The following is a 6,000-nucleotide window of genomic DNA, read 5'->3' as shown; positions in this document are numbered from 1 at the left end:
TTTCAGTCTCTTTGACTATTCTTCAGGCAAGAGAAAAGAGAGAGATGATTAGAAATTAACAAACCTTTATTAAAAGTTTAGCACAGTTGTACAGATTTTCATTAACCCTCACAGAGACTTCCTGTGTGAGAATTACCTTCTAGATTTTAGACACAAGCCTCCTGAGGGGTCAGAGAAGGGACACGGGTGTTATACAGGTTCAGGTATGGAGGAAAGTTCTAGGCAGGATTTGAGTCCTTGTCTTCTTACAGAAAGAGTACCTGTTCCCTCCAGCATACTATCCCTAAGCTTACGTCGTTTTGTTCCTTTGAATCTGAATCTGGGCATTTATGGTATCAACTAACCAGAGCAAGGAAAGCTGCTCTCTTAGTGGTTGCAGTAATTGAGGGTCTTATATAATTCTAAGTATATCTGCCAGGTGATCCTTGGAAGAGCCATTCAATTTAGATAAACACCTACACTTGTTTACCACTACTGTAAATGGGGATGCCCGATGTTAATGAGTGAGTGTGGCATAACTTTGTGTGTCGGGAGAAAGTGCTAAAGTTATTCCAGCTGTTCACATCGATTATGAATACAGTCAATCAGCCCCGCAATCCCTGCTATCAAAAGCTCTGTACATTACAAATCATTTTAATTTATTCTAGATTAATAAGAGGGAGAAGTGTGTGTGTGTGTGTGTGTGTGTTTGCGTTTTCCTGGCACAAGCAAAGAGGGGTAGGAAAGGCATTGCAGTTCCTATTCATCTTCACAAATGCAATGCTGACCTCCAAGGGAAAGCTCTAGCTCATATAAACCCTCCATGTCTCGAACACTTTGGGGCAAAGCCATAAAGGGCATCACTCAGGCTAAATCTCATGGCTACCACCGGACTAGGGATCACTGATGAATGAGGCAGCCGTTGAATGTTTAGCAGGCTGTGACGACTTTGCACAGAAACAGGGAGATTTATTACCAGCCTGCCACATCAGTGCCTGCCCTGCCTGCTTTCCCTCTCCTTCCCTCCCGGTGTCTTCGCCCACTCCATCTGACAGTCAAACCCCGTCTAGCTCCCCAGTGTTCCCTCCCCAGCAGAGAAGGACAGTGTAAACTGTCACGGAGTCCTGATCATCACATTTAAAGAGCGGGGGTACTAAAATGATGCCTTTGGTCCAGCGTTTATCTTTTTATTATTATTTTGTTATTGTTATTAATGGCATTGGTTTCCACATGACCTTGCTCAGGGAGTCAAAGGATGTTCGTTCTGCGTGCTGTAGAATTTGTGCATCCCCCGAAAGTACGCGCGATGGAGAGAAAAAAAAGAAGGCGGCAGTGGGAAAGGCAGCGGACGGGAGAGCCAGGGAGGAGAGGAAGGAGGAGAGACAGGGAGAGAAGAGGATCAGGCGGGCAGGCTCTGCCAGCCAATCAGAGGCGCGCTCAGGAGCTGCAGAAGACGGAGCCGGGAGCCCGGGGCTCGCAGGAGCGCGGAGGCGACTCTGGGGCTCTCCGAGGACGGGAGCAGCGTGCCCTGAGCTCTGGCAAAGTCCCCTCTTTGCTTCTCATACATTAAGTTCCTTTCCACCAGTTAGGGCAAGTCAGCCAAGGTAAGGCTTCAATAAATGGCACTTTACTCTGTAGTGACATTAATAATTTTTGTACAACGGGGCTGCTGATCCAGTTCTGAGTCGAAACAATATTTGGTGAAATTTTCCTCTCGGATGGATTTCACAGTATCTGGTGCAGATGGGAAAGTTGGAGCTAATGCTTCGTAAGCCTTATTGCTAGAAATCGTTTTTTTGTTTGTTTTTTTTTGGTTGTTTGTTTGTTGTTTTTTTTTTTTTTAATTTCTTATCCAGGAATGTTGCTATAGCCTATGGAATGCGAGTCTAATAATCCGGCTGGTCTCTGTTTATGTTTATCTGTGGATGTGCTGTTATCTGCCCTGCCCCTGAGAAGTTGGAAAGATACTCTGCAAGGTACATCGAATAATGATGGCATCGAAATAAGCTGTCATGTCTGTCTGTCTGTAAAAGTGAGGGGAAGCACTGTCAGAATAGAAACATGGATGTTGAAATTCAAATTTTGATAGTGCTTTTTAATTATTGCCTTTCCAGTATCCTCTAAAATTACATGCTCTTTGAGCACTGAGGCTGCAGCAAAGCAAGGCTCATTTTCTCTTTTCTTCTTTCATTCTTTCTTTTTCCCCCCATGAGTCACTCCCATAAATGCTTATTAAAGCTAAAGATGAAACTTTTACTTTTAAAGGGCACTATAAATGATGCATGAAAAAGAATTAGGTAGGCTCCTGTGATCAGCAACATACTTTATTTAGTATATGCCCTGTAATGTCTGTTAACTCTGATTCATTCCCCGTTCTTAACTTCCTAAACATGATTTGTTTGAGTGTGGAAATAATTATTTGGTCAGCATTTTCATGTCTTACAACAAAGTAAAATTATGTTGTGTGCATGTTGATATGCCTCTGTGTGTGTGTATGTGTGTGTGTGTGTGTGTGTGTGTGTTGTGTGTATAGACATGAGACTAGGAAAACCTGTCATATGTAACAGGTGAAAAAATAGAATTTTATTAGCTAGTTATTAAAGCATTTCCTGTATCAGTCCCTTTGTATTTCATTAAATATTAGATAAATCAATAGTAAATGCCCTTGCTGCTTCCCTGCTGGAAATGAAGAAAACTAAAAGAAAAACCTTAGCTAAAATTATTATGGTCTTCCATTTGCTCAGGTGATGGCATCAGTGTTTTGAGCTGAGAGAGATAAATCAGAAAAAGATTGTATCATGCAACCAAAAAAAAAAAAGCCAAAACAACAACAACAAAAAACAACAACAACAGCAAAAACAACAAAAACAACTATAGGCTCTGTTTTGGAACCTTTATTTTCCACTCCAGGATCACACATAGATTTTTCAAAATGTGGTCTTTTCTTCTCCAGTGTTTGTTCTCTTTTTAGTGGATCTGTCTTTTCAGAGAAAATATTTAACTTGAAATCAAGAGTTAGCGGTCCAGACTACATATCATATGCACCTTGTTGGATGTGGGAGGAGGAAAGAGGATGGATGTGATACTAGTACAGAATTTGTTCTGTAGTCTTAACAGTCTGGTCCAAGCACAAATTACCATTTCAGTCTCTTTCAAGCTTCCTGTTATGTATGTAAGTTCAGATTTCCTGATAATAAATTAACCTAGTGTAGGTCAAGCCATTTATTTACTTAATAAGACATTCATTTAGTGGGCCTTGGTGATAAGTATTTTATAAGCCATACTGTTGATGCTTTTTCACAGGAGTAGCTAACTTAAGAGGAGAGGGAAACATAAATTTATACTAATGGTCAAGTTTGATCCCCTATCCTGATCACAGTGGGAGGTAGAAAATGAGGATTTGCTATTTTAAATGCAACAGAAATGTCCAAAATGAAAATAACCCTATAGCAAAGGAGAACATAACAGTAAAATGAAGGTAAATGAAAAGAAACTCTAGCTGTAACTCTCTATCCAGTGAATATTGAATATAATTAGGTATAGCAGTTGCAAGCATGACCAATAGCAACTAGTGCTTGAATAAAGTCTATACATTGAGCAAATATTCCTCCTGATAACTGTATCAAATGGATATAGTGAAATCCCGAGAATAAATACTGACTTAGTCCAGGTTTACAAATTCTTATTATGAAGGATGCTATATATAGTGAATATAAAGTAATGTTTCCATTTGGCTTATATAAATACTATTCTTATGATTTTTGTTGATTTTTTGTGGACTGTTGAATATAAGTGTCATGTTTACAAGTTTCTCATGTATTTCGATTGCTGATGATTAGAAGACTACAGTATCCCTTATATATTCACACCCTGATATAATTGCCCCTTAGAATCTAAACATGCATGTGCACTTCAACAGCTACAGGATAAAAATCTGTTGAATGATGGACCTGGAAAAATGTTCTATTCTTGAATGAATACGTAAGCTGCCCTGGAGTTGAGTGAAAAGTGAGAAAGAGATTGAGAGATTAAAGATAGAAAGTGTGCAAGGTATTCTTTTGCCAATTTTATTTTATTTTATTTTATTTTATTTTATTTTATTTTATTTTTTGTAAGTAAAGGACTTCAAACTCTTTAATTTACTCTTGATTTTATTTTCCTGTAGTTGCATTATACATGTCTATAGAACTGTATTTTACGTTAGAGCCTCTTAACCTTGCTGCCATTGATATTTGGGTCTGTATAAGTCTCATGATGGGGGTGAGGATGTTTCGTGCTTTGTAGGATACCTAGCAGCATCCATGTTTTCTACCCACTAGATGACAGTAGTAGCACCTCCATATTGTGACAACCAAAAATATCTCAAGACATTGTGAACTCTTCCTTGTGGAGGGATGCAAAATTGTGCCCCTGTTCTATTGAAAACCAGTACTCTAGGAAAACCCAAACGATGTGTACAGAAAATAGTCATGCAACACATGTCATGTTTGAGTAGGCAACTGCCAGTAACACTGTTGCTTGGGTACTCTATGATAATTCGCCTTCTCTTGATTAAATGGATTTCATTAGGTTCCTGACACAGAACTTTGGAAGAGCTAATCAGTACTTGTTTGTTTGTTTTTTCCTGTAACCTGAGAGACTGAGTTGTATATTATCACATACCATATCTGATTATAGAGTATATGTAGTATACTATGTATGACCATATAATATATAGTATATGATCATATACTAACATGTATGAGAATAAGATGAAATAAAAACTGAGAAAAGGAAAATGCAGATGTTGAAGCTGAAGACAAATTTCAGGTCCACTTTTTCTTTTTTAGGTGAGCCTTTATTATAAATAATACATCAAAGATACTGATTCTCTTTACAATCGCTTTCTCTAATTTTTGGAGTATGTCCAAGGGGATGTTGATGCTATTAGTTCCGTATGCTTGGAGTAGTTATGATGTTCAAAGGCTCCAGAAGTAAAAGGAAAACATTTGGTTTAAAAAGCATAGTTCTGAACTGGTGGTGATGGAAAAAAGGACAAAAAAACAAAACAAAACAAAACGACAACAACAACAAAAACAAGCTAAATGATTTGAAAAAATGGTAGAACTTGGATCCCGCCATGGATTACTCGTGTCACGTCACTTGTATCATAGTCAATTTTTCTTCATCTGCAAAGGATATAAGGATAGGCATTAGGACCAACTACTACAAGGTGTTGAAATGTGTTGCACTTTATAAAGATCTACACCAATGTTGGTAAATTATCACAGATTCAATGTTTTTGATGATTTATTTGATGAGAAGTGACTCAACATGGTAAATCTTCCAGCTGTTCTAGCTAGGGTGGTTGAAAATCATCTGCCACTTCTTAGTGGCAGTATTAACTCAAAATGTTGTTTCACTCATGAACTAGTACATCTTCATTTTGAAATATGTGATTTAAATTATGAATAAATCCCAATTTCCTCTCTTATTTCAATCCTTCCCCATAATACACACTTTTACAACTGGTTTAAAAATACAGAAATGTAAAACATAGAATGTACTTTGTATTTCACTCGTCAAAAATAACAATTACTACCAATTTGGTCTGCATCTTAAGTGATTAAGAAAAAAAAGTTTAATATGGTATCTACATCCTTATAAAATGAATATAGTTTTAAAGTTAAAGATAGTTATATAGAGATGCATACATTCACATAACATATGTATACCAACATATTTAGTTAAACACATTTTGATATGATAGCCAACGAATCTTATAGCATGTTCACTCTTCTGTGTTATTATATAGAGAATTCATGAATATTTAACAAAAATCCAGTATGCTGTTACACACAAAACTGATATTTAACTCTTGTTCAATGTGAAGGACACACATTTGTTTACAGCTCTTCTCATTAGGTCAGGGTAATCTCAGAATGATTGATGCCCTTGCCATATTGAATGTGATGCATTTTGACTATTGCATATTTTTGTATAGATATACTATCCTTCATTTAAGTAATCGCCTGTGTTTTT

General features: G+C 37.3%; 1 protein-coding gene across 2 annotated transcripts in view; it reads left to right on the top strand.

The window, feature by feature from the left end:
• The first annotated feature begins 1,435 nt into the window (after nt 1-1,435).
• The window catches only part of CDH18 (cadherin 18), a 409,123-nt gene continuing 404,558 nt past the window's right edge, over nt 1,436-6,000 (top strand). Inside the window, exons 1-2 of one of the 2 annotated variants that reach the window (XM_033111190.1) lie at nt 1,436-1,583; nt 1,836-1,955. The gene's annotated coding sequence lies outside the window, so the exon portion shown is untranslated. The remainder of the gene's footprint in view (nt 1,584-1,835; nt 1,956-6,000) is intronic. The other variant, XM_033111188.1, reaches the window with a different exon arrangement.

This window comes from Rhinolophus ferrumequinum, chromosome 7, assembly GCF_004115265.2.
Source record: "Rhinolophus ferrumequinum isolate MPI-CBG mRhiFer1 chromosome 7, mRhiFer1_v1.p, whole genome shotgun sequence".
NCBI classification, from domain to species: domain Eukaryota; kingdom Metazoa; phylum Chordata; class Mammalia; order Chiroptera; family Rhinolophidae; genus Rhinolophus; species Rhinolophus ferrumequinum.
This window is presented reverse-complemented; position numbering and strand designations above follow the sequence as displayed.